This window comes from Phyllostomus discolor, chromosome 5 (assembly GCF_004126475.2).
Source record: "Phyllostomus discolor isolate MPI-MPIP mPhyDis1 chromosome 5, mPhyDis1.pri.v3, whole genome shotgun sequence".
In the NCBI taxonomy this organism is placed as follows: Eukaryota; Metazoa; Chordata; class Mammalia; order Chiroptera; family Phyllostomidae; genus Phyllostomus; species Phyllostomus discolor.
In genome coordinates, this window is record NC_040907.2 from 140,322,044 (window position 1) to 140,343,315 (window position 21,272).

At 36.8% G+C, this 21,272-nt stretch overlaps 1 long non-coding RNA gene and 1 pseudogene across 1 annotated transcript; both read left to right on the top strand.

Annotated features, from left to right (window-relative positions):
• The first annotated feature begins 355 nt into the window (after nt 1–355).
• LOC118500845 lies at nt 356–20,295 on the top strand. The gene is made up of 3 exons (XR_004903431.1): nt 356–370; nt 12,209–12,215; nt 20,215–20,295. It is a non-coding gene; the product is annotated as an uncharacterized LOC118500845 (long non-coding RNA).
• On the top strand, nt 18,377–19,077 carry LOC114497943 (annotated as a pseudogene).
• Nucleotides 20,296–21,272: the final 977 nt, after the last annotated feature.

The window sequence follows — 21,272 nt, forward strand, 5'->3', positions numbered from 1 at the left end:
CCTCTGCAACCTTCCCTTCAGTGGTGTGCTGGAACTGGCTTTTTCAAGCTCAAATGAGTGGATTGTTACATTTCTGGAATTTTGCAGTCTGGTTGACATTGAGTTGGTAGCTCGAAATTGGCTAGGGTGGGAGTATTCACACTGCAGAAATTGGCACAATTTAAAAAGCAGGCCTTTCTCTTTGGAGAGCTGGCTATTGAGTATGTACCAGAACACCACCACTTCCCCTGAATGAGTAGACTCCACAGAGCACTGTCTGACACTACATTTTTATAGGAATAAAGACAGTTCCAATTGCAAACCACCGTGCAATTTACAAAACCATTTCATGTACTTTACTTCACTAACTCCTAAGAGCTACCTTATGTTTGTTCTTAGTTAATAGAAGGAAAAAATGGAATCTTCTGGGAGAGGAAATAACTTCCTTGAGGTAAGCAATTGGTTAAGAACCAAAGCAGTGAAGGAAGGAAGGATGACAAATTGAGTTAGAAAGGTCTGAAATAACCCCAATAACCCCATAGACAACTTACTTATTGCAAAGTGGAACATGTGTCTTTAGAGTGGAGAGATCTGGTTGTAGCCACCTTACTGAAGGAAAATGGGGAGCAACCTGACGTATGCCAGCACAGATGTGATGCAATGTGAAACACACAACATCACCCATGCTGTATTCTCACCAAAAAAAGAAAAAAGTTTATACTGCATGTAATCAAGCCTGTGGACCTAACCTTCAATGTAGGAGAAAATATTAAACTACACAATGAGGAAATAAATTCAAAATGTGGAACATTTTTATGAGAAAACTGTTCTGGACTCTTCAAAAAAATTAGGTCATTAAAACAAAGATGAATAAAGAGAACTATAAAGAGAACTATTCCCGAAGAGAAACAAACAAACAAATGTAACATCACATACAGCGTGTGAACTTAGCCTGAATTCTTCTTTAAAAATACAAAGGAGCAAGAAAACACATCTGTGACATAAGTGGGTAGATTTGAATATGGACTGAATATTACTACATGAAAGCAAGGGATTTTTGTTAATTTTCTTAGGTATTTATGTTAATAGTATTATACTTATGTGACAGAATGTCACTCACTTTGAAGGCCATAAGTGGGAAAGTATTATGTTGTCTGAAACTTATTTTCAAACATTTTAGAAAAATGTGTGTATTTATAGAAAGAAAACTATAAAACAGATACAACAAAATGTTAACTGGTGAATCTATATGGTGGTATGAATACAGTGTTCATTGTACTGTTTCAACTTTTCTGTTTATTTTTTAAAAATCATAATAAAGAATTAAAGACACAAAAGAACAACACTGGAAATTAAAAATTCTCCCCAAGACCAAACACAGGTACAATGGAGAAGTAGTGGTTAAAGAAAGACCAAAAGAGAGAGAGAGAACTGAAAGACACACTAAGATTGGTCCTTATACAATGGAGTGGCCACTAGACATAAACCAAAGTGTATTTAAAACTCTTTTCTTTACTGGTAAGATATATGCTCATAAAATAAACTAAATAAAAGCTTTTCCAAATCATCCATAATTTTAAACTAGTTCATGATCTTTGCTACCTCACTGATCACAGAGCAGCAGATCTAAAGCTCATGAGATTAAATTTAGGTATGTAGGAAATATAATCTCTTTTATTTTTTTCCAAATAACCTAATTTCTATTTCAGACTTTCGCTTCTTTCTTGTTCTCCCCAAATTGCGTGTTTATTACAGGAATCCTGAAACTAGCAATCAGCTCACAGAGTCAGGAGAGAATCTGGCCTTGCCTCTTCAGTCCTCCACTGAGCTGTACATAGTCCCAGCCTATTCTTGCTCCTCCATCCACACTGGCTGCTACTTTGACATCTCTCACCCTTGTCCAACTCTCAGTCATTTCCCTGCTTCTCTTGGAAACACTCAGGTGTTCTCTTTCATGACTTTTTGGGGCCTCTGGAAACATAGTGAGACTAAATAAGGTTGTTTTCAAATAATCCACCTTCTCAGTCTATCTTACAGCCCCGGTGCCAGGCTGGGTTCAAGTCAGAACTCTGGGACCCGGCTACTTGCTTGCATAAGACTCAGGTCCCCTGTGTGTGGGTATTTTTTATTTCCACTGGCCACTCCCAGGTTGGTGGCTTACATGAAATGCAGGGCACAGGCCCCTTCTCATGGGATATGATGCCATATAAACTTTCTTACATCTTCTTCCTCTCTTTCTCCCCACTGCACCCCCCCCCCAGCTGGGGGTAAGTTTTATCTGATTTTAGAGATAAAAACTCACTCAGACTGCTTAGGGTATCCTCCTAAATCTTTTGTTTATGTCCCAAGTTCGAGACTTTTAAAATTCAGAGATGAATGTTTACTGTTGTTCTCTGGAATCTAGTGGGTCATCACTTTTCTGAGGTTAAACATAGGCAGTACCAGACAATACCTTAATTAGGTGAAGGAAGAAAATCCTGGTTTTACATATCAACACAATATCCACTACATTTATTAAATCACTCACATGTATTTATCCATGATTCTGCAAGAATATATCCTTCAGGAAAAAATTTATAATTCAGAATGCACTAATTCTTTCCAGTCATGTTTTAGAGCAAAGTGTCTTAAATTAGCTCAGGTTTTTGTGGAAAAAATGAATTTTTTAATGTAGATCAATCCAATGGAAATACAATTTGAATTTTATATATATATAAAATTTCAAATTTTCTTGTAGCTATATTAAAAAGTAAGAAGAAACAGGTGTGCTTAATTTGATAACTATTTTATTTAACCTAATATTTCCAAGATATTATCATTTCAACATTTAATCAACACCCAAAAACTAATGTTTCACATTCTTTTTTTCCATGCTAAAAAGTTCAAATTCAGAATATATATATTTTTACAGTATATTTTAATTTTCACTAGCCACATTCAAGTGCTAAACACAGTAAGTGTTGTGTTGGACAGTGTGACTCTAGCATGACTTTTTTTCTTCCCTTTAATTGTATTTATTTATTTGTTTGTTTGTTTTTAGAGAGACGGGAAGGGAGAGAAGAAGATGGAGAGATGATGCATCAATTGGTTGCCTAATGTATGCCTCCAACCAGGGACCAGCTTGAAACTCAGGCATGTGCCTTGACTGGGAATCGAACAAACCAGCGACCCCTCAGTCCAAAAGCCGGCACTCTGTCCATTGAGCCATACTAGCCAGGCATCTAGCATGTCTTTGTCTTCAACACATAAAAAGACACCTTCAAAAGTGAATAGAATTTCTTTTTCTAATTGTATTAAAGCCTTTCTGATGTTTTAAATTTTTTCTCCAATTGATTCATGGGGGCTAAGAATGATAATAAAAATATCTGTACATCACACACTCACAGACACACACAGAAATGTGTGTCACAATAATTCTCTCGGAAAAATTATGGTTTTAGTTATATGCAATTTCTTTTCTATTATTTCTTTGTTTATTTACAGTATGACTTGTCAGTAGTAATACATGATGACCATAATTAAACTGTAAATTTATAGGAGCGTTGTTGATCAGATGATAACTTTCCAAAAGAGAATATTCAGCAGGGGAAGAGCTAGAGACTGTCAACAAAAAAAGCTGAAGATGTTGTGGAAAAGTACATTTCTTTATTCCTGCTAACAGTTTCTGATGACACCTAGCTGCATTGTTTTTGGAGGCCATGGTCAGTGTTAATTTATGAAAAGTAGAAGAAAGCCAAGTAACTAGAAAAGTTCAAATGAAAGTTTTTTTTAAGTTTCTTTTAAAAAGGAAGGAAAATGTCTAAGGAAACATGGCCTAGGTATATTCAGTGTAATAGAGAACCTATCTGCAGGGATCCATATTAAAGGCGATCTCTACATATTTACCTAATACTCAAATCGTGTGTTTCCAACAAGTCTTAGGAACATCAAAAGTATTTTTGTATCAAAGAACACAGCTGAAGTGCAACTTCTTATTGAAAGCTGGCACTACAGTGAGATACTAAGTAATTACAACATAGGTTATAAGGGTTGGATTCTTTACATGCTTTGATCAAAAGCCAAAAGCATCATACTCTACAACCTTGAATAATTTCTCCAAAATTTGATTTACTTTAGTTACTCTCAACATAATGGTGCCCATAATGTTCCAGGATTTGTGCTTTTTATAAATATCCCTTGTCCTATATAGCATTGACCAGTTTTTAAATTATTGGATAGCTATGGCGATCTCTTCCTTTGGCACCAATATCTGGTTATAGGAGTATGTATGCCCACATAGAACCACAAACTCAGTCATGACATGACGAAAGTGGTAGTCAGGCAGCCAAACAGCTAGCTATGCAGCTAACGATTGCACTGGAAACCATCAGCTCAATTGAGTCCTTTCTAAAACCTTAGGTTGTTCAATAATTGATCTGTAACTAGCTGATTTGATCAGTTGGATGGATAAAATTCCTGGTAGAGTCATTCACATACTTTTACAACCAGTTTCTATACCTAATGCATCAAATAGTCTTTAAAATTAAAAAAATAAAAATTATAAATTCAACCCAAAATTTCTTAAAATGGTATAGAAAATTAATTTGCATTTGTGCAGGTATGCTGTAAGTAGGTAAGAAATGACTTCCTACAACTTGAGATAATAACAAATAGTGAAATTTTTTTGCAGTTTAACTTGGGAAGGCTTCTTATAACAACAACCTTGTTAATTGCCTAGGAAATAATAGAAAGAAAATTTACAGCCAATAAGACTGCAGCATTCTGCTTCTAAGAGCTGGTGTAATTTAATCTCATTCAGTAAAAGAAAAGAATAATATCTGTGACTCTTTCTCAATAAGAAATCTCATAAAGTTGGGGAAATATAGTTGAAGCTATGTTCTTACTCTCTGTAAGAACTCTTAAGAAAGCTTAATGAAATCTTTAGATTTTAGAACATAAATATAGTCTGAAATGGTTACTGAGGTACATTTATTAGATTTATTATTTCCTTTAAAGGACTCATGTAGCTGCCTAAGATTTATCAATGTGATGGACATCAAGAAAATAATCTGTGGTCTTAATTGCCCAGTTCCCATACCATAAAGAATGATACTGGGATCACAGGGTGAAATCTATCCTTTGATCACAAAGTATAAACATTAGAGAATATTTACTCCTACACAAACACATCTATATGTTATTTTTTCACATAATACACAGCAATTGTGTTGTTTAGAGTATCTTAAGAGAATTAAAAGCCCATATTAAAATTAAATTGCAGAAGATTTGATAGGTGCTCTCACTTTAAAAAATCAGCGGAACCAAATAGATGACATTGGAGGTATCTACTTCATAAAGTTCTACAATTCTGTGAAAATTTTCAAATTTGTGAGAGAAGTAAAGTTTTTGGTTTAGCTGAGGAAAATCTTGTATTTTTAAAATCAATATCCATAGTTTCAACTGTGAACCAATGGCTTGCAAATCTATAACCTACAACTCAAGTTTCTCCCTTTGACAATACAGATAGATGAAACCAACTAATCTCTGAATATCTCCACCTGGTTCTCCCTAAAGCATTTTAAACTAAACATCTAAAATGGATGATATTTTCATCTGTCATCATCTTTTTTGTATCATTCATCCTGGTAGACGATGCCATCACTTCTTCAGCTTCCCAGGGCAAACATTTGCAAATATTTTAAGTGGATCTTTACCATCTACATTTAATATTTCCAAAAGTTATATAAGAAAATAGCATGACATAGAAACTGAATTTTTTTCCTGTGCCTGGAAGTAATCAGTAGAAGAAGACATTACATTAAAGGCCTCATCTATTTTCTTCAGGTGAGACGCTCACTTTTCCCCCAGGTACAGCAGAATCTACTTCAATGGTCACTGTCAGCCAGAGGCACAAGAAGGAACTGGGAGAAGAAAACGTAGTGCCTCCTATTAGGAACAGGCAGAGCCTGGTAATCCTCCCAGCCACCTCTCACTCCCCCCTATAAAAGAGAACATTCAACTTTTCTGTCCTTCTTGTGCAAGATTATAGGTGTCGAAAACTTCCCTTTCCACATCACGCTGAGTTGGGGACTGGTGGAGTTGCCTGAAAGTTGTGGAGCCATCAAACTGACAGAGCATCCCATGTTCTTGGGATGTGAAGGAAAGTCAAGAGAAAACAGGGCAATGGAGACAGGGAGCACCAGTAGGCAGACTAGATTTCCATGTAAGGCTGTAGGAATCTAAATTTCCTTTCTTTAGACTGGAGACTGAGGTCTAAGCCATATTTTTAGCTCTACTACCAAGTACCATGGTACCAAGTACCATGGGAATTCAGTGGTTATGGGTCCTCACCTGGAAAAAGTTGTGGGATGAACAAATATTCTCAGGAAAAGGAGCAGGAAGGGAGTCCCACAGGAGGAACCGGCTGTCAGGCAGATCTCCCATGTCAGAAGACTGCAAGGGACGGCCTTGTACCGTCCTCCCAACACAAACAAACGTACCCTCAGAAGAGATCAATACTTGGCAGTCTGTCTCACAGACTGCTTTACCCTGAGAGGTAGCGGCCAACAGAAAGGGGACAGTGTGCCTGCCAGAACCAACCTGTAGTGCTCACCTAAACCAACATCACCCCTCTCCTACATGCAGCCATTGATAGACACAGGCTTGCAGAATGTGTCAATGGGGAAGGGGAAGGGAGGAAAATGAAGAAAACTGACTGAAAACCCCTTCCCATAAGTCTGGTCTATGCTGAAGAAGGATAATTTTGAATAGGATAAAAGTCTATTTTAAGAATCCAAATGCTTAAATTTTATGAAATTTTACTGAGCTATTATGAAAACATCCTACTTCTCAGGAGAAAGAGTATAATTAGAAGCAGTTTTTGAAAGATAAAACTGTTCTTTGTTTACATCAGCATGAGTCAAAATTTCTCAATCAAATCAATACATGAATATTTGAGCTCCTAAATATTTCCCAGACCTCTTCTTATCTTTCTTGTGCTGTTATACTTGCTATATGTCAAGTTCCAGCTAATCACCTCTGACTCTGGTTATTACATTAGTTTCCTTTTCTTCCAGCCTGTAATCTTTCCCTAACTTCTCCAGCATTTTCCCCTCTATTCTTTCTAACTTAAAAATATAATTGTCACCCCTCAATTGCTTTCAATTTGTAGCAAATCACATTTTTCCATGATATTCAAAGCACAGTAATAGTCTGACTTCCTGCTTACCCAACCATCTTTATTTATTGCTCAAAATGAAAATATACAAACGCAAACCTGAACTACTTAGAATCCCTAAACATTCCTTTCTCTCTTGGCTTTTATGCATTTGTATTTACATTTTCTCTTCGCTTGAAATATGAGGATGTTCTGCTAGGTAATTCATCAGTTTTCAAGACTGGCCTAAATGCTGGCTAGACCTAAAGACTTCTCTGATTCCTTCAGGCTGGCTCAGGAATCCCTCTCCTATGTTTCCTCTGTACTAAGGTACGTCATTATGGCTGTGTCCCTGATTCACTGTAATTGTTTGCCATCACACAATAGTAAAATTTACTATTATAATCAAAATTAAGAAACTTGCCTTATAAAAATCTGAAAGAGGACTTTCTCTGGCCCTTAAATCAGAAAAGGAGTGCTTCTATCGAATAACTTACACCGTGTTTTAATATAAAACACTTAATCATGTACTTTTCTTTAGAAGATTATAATATCCTACAGGGAACCAAGGAAATACTAGTAGATTATATTTCTTAAAAGAATAAACAAATGATGCATCTTTCTTACTTTGGTCACTAGGAAGCTCAGAACTAAATCTGTGGCCCATCTTTAGCAACCACATACAACCTCACGGAATGTGATTGATATATTAACCTTAGTGATGACTTCACCCTATTTTTTTACCCTTTTTTGTCTTTATTATGGGTATCACTTTATCTGTCCATTCCATTGCTCACCTCTTGGATAGGAAAATGTGTGTTAACACCACATGAAGAGAAAGTTTGTGCTTTAGGAGAAAAGTTAACAAACAGATCCAAAGCTATGATTCCCAGTGCTGTTCTTATATTTAGTTATTTGATCTGAAAATGTTTCCATTCATAAATAGTACAGAAGTTCTTTAGAAGAGATTACATTTCCCATGCATTTGGTCATAGGAGCATAACTTCCTATTAAGAAACATATTTCAGTTTAGTATTTTTAAAATTGAATTTATTGGGGTGATACTGGTGAATAAAATTATATAGGTTTCAGGTATACAGTGCTAAAATACAGCATCTGAATATTGTACAATATTGTGTGTTCACCACCCTCAGTCGTGTGCCCTTCCATCACATTTATCTCCCCTTTACTTTGCTTCCTCCCCACCTCTTTCCACTGGTAATCATACTGTTGTCTGGATCTAACCATTTTTTTTTGCTTAATCCCTTTACCATTTTTATCTAGTCCTCTAACCCTGCCCCCCAAACCTGACAGCTGTCAGTCTGTTCTCTGTATCTAGGAGTCAGTCACTATTTTGTTAGCTTATTTGATTTATTAGATTATACATATAAGTGAAATAATATGGTTCTTGTCTTTCTTTGACTGGCTTGCTTCACTTAGCATAATATTCTCCAAGTCTATCCATGCTGTCACAAGAGGTGAGTTAATTCTTTTTTTTTTTTTTATGGCCATGTAACACTCCATTGTGTAAATGTACCACAGCTTTTTTTATCCACTCATCCACTGAAGAACATTTGGGCTATTTCCAGATTTTGGCTATCATAAATAACATTACAATAAACATAGAAATGCATATATTCTTTCAAATTAGTGTTTCAGATTTCTTTGGCTATACTCCTAAAAGTGGAATTGGTGGTCATAAGGCCATTCCATTTTTAATTTTTTGAGGAAACTTCATCTTGTTCTCCACAGTGGCTGCACCAGTCTGCATTCCCACCAACAGTGCCTGAGGGTTCCCTTTTCTCCAGCATCCTCTCCAACGCTTGTTGTTTGTTGATTTATTGATAATAACAATTCTGATAGGTGTGAGATGGTATCTCATTGTGGTTTTAATTTGCATTTCTCTGATGATTAGTGGCATTGAGCATCTTTTCATATGTCTATCAGCCATCTGCACGTTCTCTGTGAAGAAGTCTGTTCAAGTCCTTTGCCTATCTTTTAAATTGGATTTGTCTTTTGTTTAGTGTTGAGTTTAAGTTCTTTATAAATGTTGTATAGTAACCCCTTATCAGATGTATCATTGGTGAATATTTTCTCCTATTCAGTGGGTTATTTTTTTCATTTTCTTAATGCCTTCTTTTGATGTGCTAAAAATTTCAGTTTGATGTAGTACCATTTGTTTATTTTTTTTGTTTTCCTTGCCTGAGGCAACATTAGAAAAGATATTGCTACAAGAAATATCTGAGATTTTATGCTTATGTTTTTGTCTAGCAAATTTATGGTTTTGTGTCTAATGTTTAAGTCTTTAACCATTTTGAGTTTAATCTTGTATATAATGTAAGAAGGTGGTCTAGTTTCATTTTTTTGCACATCTGTCCAATTTTCCCAACATTATTTATCGAAGAGACTACTTTACCCCATTGTATGTTGCCTCCTCTGTCAAACATTAATTGGCCAAAAAAGAATGGATTTATTTCTGGGCTTTCTATCCTGGTCTATTGATCTGATGTCTATTTTTATGCCAGTACTATGCTGTTTTGATTACTATGCACTTATAGTGTAGTTTGGTAGCAGGTAGTGTGATTCCTCCAAATTTGTTCTTTCTCAAGATTGCTGTGGCTACTTGGTGTCTTTTATGGTTCCATATAAGTTTTTAGAATATTTGTTCTAGTTCTCTGAAATCTACCATTGGTATCTTGGTAAAAATTGTACTGAATATATAGATTGATTTGGGTAATATGGACATTTTAATGATGATAATTCTTCCTATCCATGTATACAGTATATCTTTCCGCTTATCTGTATCTTCTTGAATTTATTTTTTAGTGTCTTATAATTTTACTAGTTATTCTGCTTTTTCAGTTAATCAATGGGTAACTTTTCCCTTTTTCTGTGAGTTATTCTTTTATAAAACCTGCCTGAATAGCAGGCAGCAGAAGAAAAAAATGTCAGGGACCCAAATTGGAGAAGCATTTTCTGAATAATCAAGCAAATTGGAGTTGGAAAGACAGCTTATATGAGAGCTTTCCTACTTATATGGTTCTTAACTACTAAGTTTTGGGGATATTAAGTAGAACTCTTTATGTTTATATGCATGTTTCTGCTAGGTTTTGAGCTATTTGCATAAGAATACCACTAGGGAAATGGGGAATTTTGATTTAAAAATATTTGCTATTGGACTATTGGATTGACCTTAATCCTGATGACAAAGAACAATTAAGTTATTACATTCTGTAAGTGGCTTGAGGTCAATAATATAAAAAGAAACACACTTTAGCTTGATTCAACTTAAGTGTATTTAATGTAGGTCAGTATTCTAAAGAAATTCAATACTACATCTCATTTAACTTCACAACAATCCATGTGGCCCATATGATTATAATGGTGGAGAAGGAGAAGAAGAACAAGAAGAAGGAGGAGGAGGAGGAGGGGGAGAAATGAGGAAGCTGAGTCTGAGAGAGGTTAGAAGCTTTCCCAAGGGGTTATTGATAAATTGCTGAAACAAAGAGTTAGGGACATAGGTTGAGAGGTAGCCCAAGAATAAAGAAAAGAGTCTGAACCAGACATGAATTTGAAAACTACTTCTACCACACCAGCTTCAAGGCCTTGGTAAACCACTTAACCTTTTTGAGGATCTGCAAAGTGATAATTATGCCTGCCTCCTGGTGTTATGAGAAACAAATGGGGCTGTGTGTCAGAAATAGAGTAGGTATTAAACAAATGTTTGTTCAATATATTAATGAGTAATTAATGAAAATTTCTTTAATGAAGATTAAATGGATTTATATATATGACTTTCTGATATAAATACAAATAAATGTTATGAATATTTTATTATCGTTAAAGCCTCTGAATAATAATAATTATTAAAGTCTCTATATAAGAATAGCAAATATTACTCATTATTATCTTACCAAGTTTGAATTTCAATTCTCAACTCCTGTTTACTTGTTATCCCAATTAAAATTAAAATTATCCAGCCTCTCCAGAGCACAAAGATCTCCAAAGTGAAAACAGAGAAGGCAACTCTTGTGATCTCCTCTCCAAACTTGCATATCTACTTGCAATTCCCATGCTGCCTGTTCTTTCCCAGGTTATTATTCTAACATTCCATATAGTACTTCATAAAATGCTGCCAGTGAACGTGGTGACTTTGTAAAGCTTGTGTCTCTAATTGGGGCCAAAAATACACCATGCTCCCTTTCTATTAGCTAAGCACCACTTCCTTGCTTTAGGAGAGATTTGACACTGCCATCCCCAATTCACAAACGCACATGTCACTGACACAGACCAGGTTTTGATCTCTAAGGCGCCTCTTCCTAAACTAGTATCCTTGCTTTTAAGGAAAGGAGACCTGGTGCCTCCATCAGATAATATCAACCTGAAGAAAAACACAGATCCTGCCATGACGGATGTGGCTTGTGACATAAGCATGCTGTTGTCTCCAAAAGTCTGGTTTGGACAGACAATCTGAAGGGGACAGCCCAGCCTGCTGACTGGCATTACATGTGCAGGAAGCCATCTGGACCAAGGGGTTAAATCTGTTTCAAATTAGGGGAGTAGAAATACAGTAAGATGATTGCACTGTGATTAAATAACTGAAAACAATTTATCAGCTCAATAAGTTGTCACACCATCAGTCACATAAATGAGCCAGTGAAACAGACTTGGCCTATAGCACAGTCTGATGAAACATAAACCGGATCTGATTATTTCTTTTTTTAATTCCCTGTTTTTATTACCTTTGTAGAATGATCTTCCTAGTCTTAGTATTTATTTATCATGGATTCTGTTCTCTTCTTGAGGACCTTGTGTCTTTTCCTTTCGTTTCCAAAATCTCATTTTAGGGAAGCATACCTTGGAGACTATACCAAAATACCTATCATCTTTCTATTTTACGAATCAATAAAATGTGAAATGCCCTCTATTAATACTAGCTACCAATTGTTGAGGACTTATTAAGTGCTAGGCTAAACTCTTTATAGTTAGTCTCATTTAATTCTTACAGTAACCAGAGTAGATAGGTTTTATAGTCCTTATGGATGGGGAAAACATGCCTGAGAAAAATTATATGATATACTCAGGTTGACACAGAACTTCAGTCTAAGACCCGAAATTTAGACTCAGGTCTGTCTGGCTGCAAAGACTGTAGTTTTCATCGCTTGCTCTTCCTGAGTACCAAAAGCCAAACCACTAGGAATTCAGGGTAAGTATACAACAGATTTGGCTTAGTAGGTACAATTTACAAGTTATATATTCCAGGAAAACAGAGCATAATTATTAGAGCTGAAGTAAGTCCAGTTCCCATGCCACTACCTCAATCAAGTAAAATGTAACTATTTCAGCCCTACGGAGAAATCTTAGGAATATGCTACTAGGAATCCTAGGAATATGAGTAGATAAAAGGAGCTATACATATAAATTGCATGTGCCTTATTGAGATAATTGGAAAGCAGATTTTCTGGTCACCTCAGATAACTTTTATTCTGATACTTTATAGCCTGAAGATTAAGTGGAACACAGGCAATTGTTCAACCATTTTGACATAGGTACACATGTGTAGCCTTTGAGCCAATCATCAGTCCGTTGCCTCTTAGCTCCAAATCCATCCTTTGTGCCCTCTCTGGCCAGTTGGCACAATGGCCTGTCAGTTGAAGATCTACTGGGGAGGGCAGGGGGCACAGTGCAAGAGGGTTTTTCTTCTCTGAACTGGGGGTAGTGTGTCTCTTCCTCTAATAGCTCATCTACCAAGGGTTGGCTTCCGGGTCAGCAGGCAGCAACCTTGCTCACAGGTGGTCAGTCAGCTTCCTTGTCATTGCTGTGAGGGGGCTCAGTACTGCACACTCTTCCAAAGAGTTTTGCCAGTACAACCCTGGGCATCTTCCCAGTGAGTCTCACCAGCATCCCAGTTGGCAGCTTCTCTGCAAGTTGCTGTGGTACCCCTAATGCATGGTTTCCTTCTTCACTGCTGCTTCTTATGGCACTCCACAAATTTTAGTGTCCAGTGGGCACAGCCACACTCTCTTCAGAGAAACCTGTATCTGCCCTTGGGTGGTGGACAGCACTTTCAAGTTAGTTTCTTCCTTAGGTTCTCTCTCTCAACAACACAGTTAAAAACTCTTCCCTACATCTGTTATTCCATTGCCCTCATCATCTAAATAAAAATGCCTCCAAAATCCTTTTAGGTTCCTAATGTAATTGTCCCCTGCTTTCTAAACTTCCATTCATAATTTTTTAAATATATCATATGCTTCTTGGTACCTTCTCCTGTATGTTTTAGCTGTTATAAAGATGTATTGTTTCACACCATCCAGGGTGTGAACAAGGCCATACTGTTTATTTCTCAAATTAAATTAGAATTATGTTCTAGAAACTTAGGTCTAGATTAGCAGGAAGTCCAGAAATGTATTCCTTTTTAAATTTTTGTTTATTGATTTTTAGAGAGAGAGAGAGAGAGAGAGAGAGAGGTTGATTTGTTGTTCCACTTATTTATGCATTCATTGTTTGCTTCTTGTCTGTGCCCTGACCAGAGATTGAATCCACAAGGTTGGTATACTGGGACGATGCTCTAACCAACAAAGCTCATTGGCCAAGGATCAAAATTGTATTCTTGGTGTTACCTGTTTGTCAACCTACCTCATCCAGGAAAACAAGTCCAGAAAATGTGGGCTTCCCTATTCAAGACAGACAGAGCTAGTGCTTACCCACTACATAAAGTGAGCAAAGGCTTGGACCACCAGCAAAATAAAGGCATCAACAAGATAAGAAAAGTTCACTTTTTTATCAGTTCCCTGATTTCTTTCAATATGAAAATATAGAAAGAAGGTATTTTAATTTGAGCACACACACAAGTTTTACATTTTATGGTTTAATTTAGTATTATATTGACTTTGATTTACATATAGGGTAAGTGGGCGAGGGTTTCTTAAACTTTTCAGGGCTCTGAGCTTCTGAAGGTCCTGCTTTGGAAGGATCCTGGCATCTCTCTGTTTGCTCTGCCAACACTGGCTGGTACACAGTGCCACCACTGAGCTGTTGGGGTCCTTCTTCCTCTGCCAATTGCTATTGTTTCACACAGTGTCTCTACCAAAGTCAGCATGGTCTTTTGAAGGCAGGTAGGGCTGTGAGTGTGATTTTATTCCCTCATTACCAGCTTAGTTATGACTCACCCTTATCCAGGTGCCCAAGGAGTGAGCTTTAGTACCAAGTCCATCCAGGTACCCGGAGAGACATCATCTTCTTAGGCCTTTACACAGCAGAGCTGCTGGATCCAAGTGGGCCTGAATACCCACCCACACAGAACCTGAGAACTGCATGAACTTCCACATGTCCTGAGAGAGCCATCCAACACAAAGCGTGCTTCCACACTCTGATGACTCATCTGCAAAGTTGGATGATCAGGAGAAAGGACTGAAAGGAAGCCCTGGACACCCTTCTTGAAGAATGAGTCACTCTCCCATTTCTCTCAATCAATTCATTTTTTCCAAGGATGGATGCAGAGCTTTTGGCAACAATAACAACAAACACACGTGCACACACACAAACACACACACTCATTTCCTGAGTGCTCAGCTTGATATTTTGTTATGATGTTTTCTTACTTTTTTCACTAGACTCAAAATCCTGAATGAGAGCTCAGTGCCTAACTTGTCTGTCCTTCCTACTGTTTATAAAGTAATATTTTTGTGTATGAAAAGTGAATGAAGTATTTGTTGAATGAGAGAGTGAGTGAATGAAGTGCATTCTTTGTAATTCCAAGAAATTAGGTTGATTAGCATAAGTCACATAATTAACATTTTCACTTTAACATAACATATCATTGAGAGTAAAAGAAGAGGGATTGAAAAATTGCTTACCTAATTAGAGACTAGTTATAAACAATCAACCATTTCAAAACATTTACTAGGCATCTACTATGTGCTTGGAACTATGTTAGGTGCTAGGGTAACAAAAATAAGAAGTCAGCTGTCAGGGAGTTCATAGTCCAAAGGGGAAAACCATCACACACACATATCATCTATCAGTGTAACAAGAGCAATAAAAATAAGTATAAAATGCTGTGGTGCACAGAACACACAGTTACACGGCACCCTGCAATTCTCCCAATAGAACATGCAGTCGTACACTTCAGTGTAACTACTGGCTGAGTAGCAATCTCCTTCTCTAGTAGACTGAAAGCTCCACAAGGAAAGTGGCTCTGTGTATTATGTTTACTACAGCCTCCAGTAACTAGCAGGGAGCCTGGCACATAGCAGGCAGTAAATAATCTTTGAATGAATGAAAAAAATACTACTACTACTACTACTTCTAGCTGTGGGAGGATAGCAAAGAAGCACAATATTTTGCTATAGGAGATCAGACTCTTGTGTCAGATGGACTTGGTTTTGAATCCTATCTCCACTACTTAATAACTGGTTATTACCTTCCTAAGCCTTGGATTTTATATTTGTGAAATGGGAGTAATAATACTATTTAAATCATAGCTTTGTTGTGAAGATTACTCAAGCTAGTAAACATAGTCACTTAGCACACTCCATAAAAAACATATACATATATTGAATAATTACCATTTTTATTAACATTATAATTTTCTATATTTTTATCTTTGTGTTACTTATAATGGAAGTAAGGGAAAAGTACCAATATTCCTTCTCAATGTAAATTTGAAAGTAGTGCTTCACATTCATACACAATAGGGCAAAGGAGCCCACTGAACCTTTCCTTGAGATGCTAATAATTACTATTTCTGATGTACTAATAATTTTCACAATTTAAAATTCAAAGATTTTTATGACATTCAAATTTTTTACATGAGAAGTTAATCTCAAATCAAGTGCATCTTTTTAAACTAAGATGTATTTAAATTGACTGAGGCACTGATATCAAAGGCTAAAGCTATTATTTCATGTTGGAAGCCTTAAAATATGTTTATCTTGCCCTGGCTGGCGTAGCTCAGTGGATTGAGCACGGGCTGCGAACCAAAGTGTTGCAGGTTGGATTCCCAGTCAGGCCACATACCTGGGTTGCAGGCCACAGCCCCCAGCAACTTCACATTGATGTTTCTCTCACTCTTTCTTTCTCCCTCCCTTCCTTCTCTAAAAATAAATAAATAAATGAAAATCTTTAGAAAAAAAGAAAATACTGCTTTAAGAGCTTGACACTTAAAAAAAAAGTTTATTTTGTTCCAACAATTTTCCTTTCAGGCATTTACCCAAAGCATAAATCACTGGATTTATGCAATTATTTCAATACAAGTTTTTCATGCCATTTATATTTAGAATAAAATTAGAAATTCAAATATCTAATAATGAGAATTAGATAAGTTATGGCTCCAAGCCATATAGAGAATACTATTAAACATGATCATATAGAGAATATTAGTGACATAAAAGTGGTGCTTATAACATATGGAGTAAGCAACTATATATATAGTAAATTATGCATAAAGTTTAAATAAACCTATGTGCCCCTATGTATGTGTACCCATATATTTATATGCATATGCATGCTAATGACAGTGTAATCAAAATACTAAATTAGCATTCTACTTAATGACTAAAACCATTTTCTAGTGTCCTTTTTTTTTTTTAAGATTTTATTTATTTATTTTTAGAGAGGGAAGGGAGGGAGAAAGAGAGAGGGAAACATCAATGTGCGGTTGCTGGAGGCTATGGCCTGCAACCCAGGCATGTGCCCTGACTGGGAATCGAACCTGCGATGTCTAGTGTCCTTTTTATGATTCATTTATGTACTTGATTATAAATAGCAGTTTAAAATTATAATAATGCACTGCTTTCAATTTTATGACTAAAGAATTAAAGGCTTTTTAAAAATTTCTTCCTCACAAAGGCTTAAAAGCTTAACTGAATGAGCAACAATTATCACAAAATCTGATTACTACATTTGTACTCATTTGAACTTTATAAAGATATGTAAGGATGTAATGATTATTAAGCCAATTATTTAATTTCTAACTGCTTTAGAATTAAAATTTGTATAGAGAGAATTAACTGATTTGAATATGGCATTTTTATAGAATAGCAACATTTATTTCTACTTAACCTTTCATCTTGCTTCCTTACATATTTATTTTGGAATAAAAGATATATATTACTTTATTGTAGCTCCATTTGGTTGTCAAACATGCATCTGTGGTAGGCATAATAATGTCCTTCTCCAAAATGTCCCTATCCTAATTCCTGGTATCAAGTGAGTAAAGGGCAGTTAACATTGAAGATAGAACTAAATTCCTAATCAAGTGATCTTGAAAGAGGGAGATTTTCCCAGATTGTCTGGAGGGAGAGTACCCAAGAAAATTACTGGAGTCCTTAAAAGTGGAAGAGACAGATAGAAGAGTCAGAATCTACCTTCTAAAAATATTCAGAATTGAAATGCTTTTCACCACATCCACCTCTGTCAAGTTATTTATATCAATTATTTCCTCAAAAACTGCAACACCAACTTTGGTCTCCCTGTTTCCACCCTGTCTCCACACAGAATCCTTCTCACACAGTAATCAGAATGACCTCTTTGTATACATAAGTCATCTCATGACACTCTGCTCAAAATCTTTCCATGGCTTTCCAACTTAATAGAATAAAATAGTTTTTATTATGGCTTATAGGGCTTTATATGACTTGGCCCCAGAAACATCCCAAACTCATCCTTTGCCACACTCCTCTTTGTCACTCTGTGCCAGCCATATTGTCCTTTTTACTGTTTCCGGAATGCTCCAAGCACATTCCTGCCACAGTCCTTTCCCTTGCTAGTGCAATGCTCTCCTCAGACACCCATCCACATGGCTGGCTCCATTGCTTCATTCTGATTTTCCCTGGCATCCTTTCTAAAATAGTCTCCCCCTCCTCTATCACTCAGTGTCTCCCTGTCCTATTTTATTCTTCTCTTGGCACCACCACTTGACCTAGAATATTGGTTGCATACCTACTTGAATGTAATTGCTATGAGAACAGAAACATGGTCCTTCTTGCAACTGGTCACTAGTATGCCCCCCTCATCCAAATCAATGTTTAGTCATAAGAGGTCCACCACAGTAATTTTTGACAGAAGAATAACTGATACTTTAAGCTTTTATCACACTGCTCATCTGCTCATCAGACAGGCAAATGCTTCGCAAAACTCCAAGTAATTAAGCTTGTCGTGCAAGATAATTATTTTGATTCATGGAAGGAAATCATGGAGATCATGGGAGACCCTTAAAAGTATCAAAAAATGAATTACAATTTGCTCTTGGTAGCCAGCACCATGGTGTCTGGCTGCAACATTGGCCTGTTCAACCTCAACAGCAACCTGGCCTATTTCGGGGCCCAGTGCCTCTGAATCCTGGACACTGGTTCCGATTATCTGCACCTGGACCTAATGGATGGGAATTTAGTTCCCAACATCACTTTTGTCACCCTGTGGTAGCAAGCCTCCAAAAGTAGCTCTTTTCAAGAGCACTTGAAAGGGCCAGGACCCTTTCTTTGACATGCACATGGTGGTGTCAAGGCCGGAACAGTACATAAAACCAGTGGCTATAGCAGAAGCTAATCAGTATACATTTCACCTCGGGCCTACTGAGAACCCAGGGACTTTGATCAAGGACATTTGGGAGAATGAGATGAAGGCTGGCCTTGCCATCAAACCAGGGACTACAGTTGAGTATTTGGCATTGAGATCTAATCAGATAGATATGGCCTTGGCATGACAGTTGAACCTGGGTTTGCATGGCAGAAATTCACGGCAGATATGATGCCAAAGATTCACTGGTCGAGGACCCAGTCCCCACCTTTGTACACAGAAGTCAGTGGTGGAGGAGGTCCTGAATGATCCGTAAATGCACAGAGGCAGGAGCTGACAGGATTGTGTCTGGCAGTGCCATTACGTGGAATAAAGACCCCAGACCTGTGATCGACTTGTTAAGAAATGTTTGCTCAGAAGCTGCTCAGAGATGTTCTCTCGATTGATGAAAGCACAAGGAGTCCAGAGCTCCAGCTCATGAAAGCCTTTGGTTGGAAAACAAGAATAGTGAATACTAAATCACACCACAATTTAGGCAGTGCTGTTTTTCTGAGCAACTACTCATTCCAGTGACTAGCATCCATTGTGCAGAATATTGTGAGAGGTTATAAGTTGTGTATTACTTCAGTGATGAAATTTAAAAATTAGTGTGGTGAAATACCATTTTTACTGGGAGACTTGATTTTTATAAACAGTAAAAATATGGCTATATTAAGGTTATAAAAAACATGTCTTCTAAGGAAGGCATTATTAGCTACTGTGAAAAAATATTTTTCTTCCATTAATTTTCTGTTTTCCAAAAGCCAAGTAAGTCCTTACATCTTTTCTGGTCCATGTCATTCTTTATTTTTGTACATGTGTGATAATATGAGTAGAATTGAACTTAGGGGGAAAAATCTAAGTTTGAATCTGGCTGGAATGGCATACTGTATTCTTCTTGCTTCTAAAATATCTATTTTTTACTTTGTACCTTATAGTTGATATATAAAAGCAATGTATGAAGCCCATGGATTTTAAGGTGATCTGTTCTAAAATACAAGCATAGATTTTACCAGGGTGTTATGTTAACTTTGCTGCAGGGGAAGGTTATTCAGGGGCTTCCCCCACCCGCACCCCGCATTTGTAAGATATGAGATAGTGTGCCAGCTCTGAGCAGAAAGGAGAGAAAAGCCTCTACTTAGAAGTAAAATTGTATTGACTCTTCCCCTTTCCAACCATTTGACCTTCGCATATCAAATCAACTAACCTGTTTGAGCTTCTATTAACTGATTTATATATTGAATGTAATTATAATAACTGTGCAGGATTGTGTTAAAAGATACTATTTTATATGTAAAGCTTCCACTATTCTTTCTAGAATTGTAGCATTGAATTGAGTCACTATCATAAAACTTATGTTTTGTAGGTTATAAAGTACTTTGATAGAATCTCATTAAATCTATACTTCATTTCTGTGAGTGGGAAAACAGGTATTTTTGTCCTCATTTTAAAAAATGAAGATACTACAGCTTAGCATCAGGTTGTTAGCATGGAAAGGATCCAGTAGGGATGGAGGCCTTGGGATGTGGATTAAGCAAAGGAAGCTTCTCTTACCTAACATTGTCTTATTTCCAGTCTAACTTGACTCTGTAGCAGAAACAGATGGCTGAGGATATCCTGAAACTATCGATAACCCCAAGAATATATATTTTGTTAATCCAAGAAAGACTAGGTAAATTAAGAGATGGCAAAGTAGAGATTCAATCCATAAAGTATTTATAATTGTGTCCCAAATTATTCTTTGACAACAAATATGTATCAGTCACTTCATTAGTGTAAATACTCCTGCTGTGTAATACATATGGCAAGAAATAACAGGACCAGTGTCATTAAACCTTAGAAAATAAAATAATTACAAAAAGAAGCCCACAGTTCAAATTATATCAGAGGGTGGATTCTGCATGGACTCTTAGACCAGAATTTCTAAAGTCAAATTCTATCCATGAAGGTTTGTCCAGAAAAATTCCAGTCATTGCTAATATAATGAGAATGTTTTGCAAGACCTCAATGTAACCTGGCAGCCAAGGAGAGTAGATGGGAGTACACATGTATGAACCATGATGACTTCACTGTACTAGCTGGGGGAGGGGGGCAGTAGATGCCATTGAGTGATCATGTGTACTGTGTGGCCGTCACATTCAAAATGACTGAGTGAGTAGAGCAACAAATCCGCATCAAATTGTGTGTTAAGCTTGAAAACTCCCCTGTGGAAACTATTCAGATGATTCAGAAAGCTTTTGGGGATGATGCAACAGGTGAAATGCAAATGAAAGTGTGACACAAATGTTTAAAAGATGGTCAAGAGTCTGTCTAAAGTGATCCATGTTCTGGGAGGCCCGTAACAAGCAGAACACCTGAGAATGCTGAACATGTACAGTACGCCATCAACAAAGATCAGAGAACTGTGTGAGGTCCCAAGGTGCCTACTTTGAAGGAGACTGAGGTGTCATTGTCCTATGTACAGTGTTTCTTGTATCTTATACCTTCTTCAATAAATGTCTCTACTTTTCATAAGTACATGGATGGGGACTTTCTGGACAGACCTTGTAATCCTCCATTTTATAAGCTGTGTTATCTTGTACAAGTTACTTAATTTCTCTGT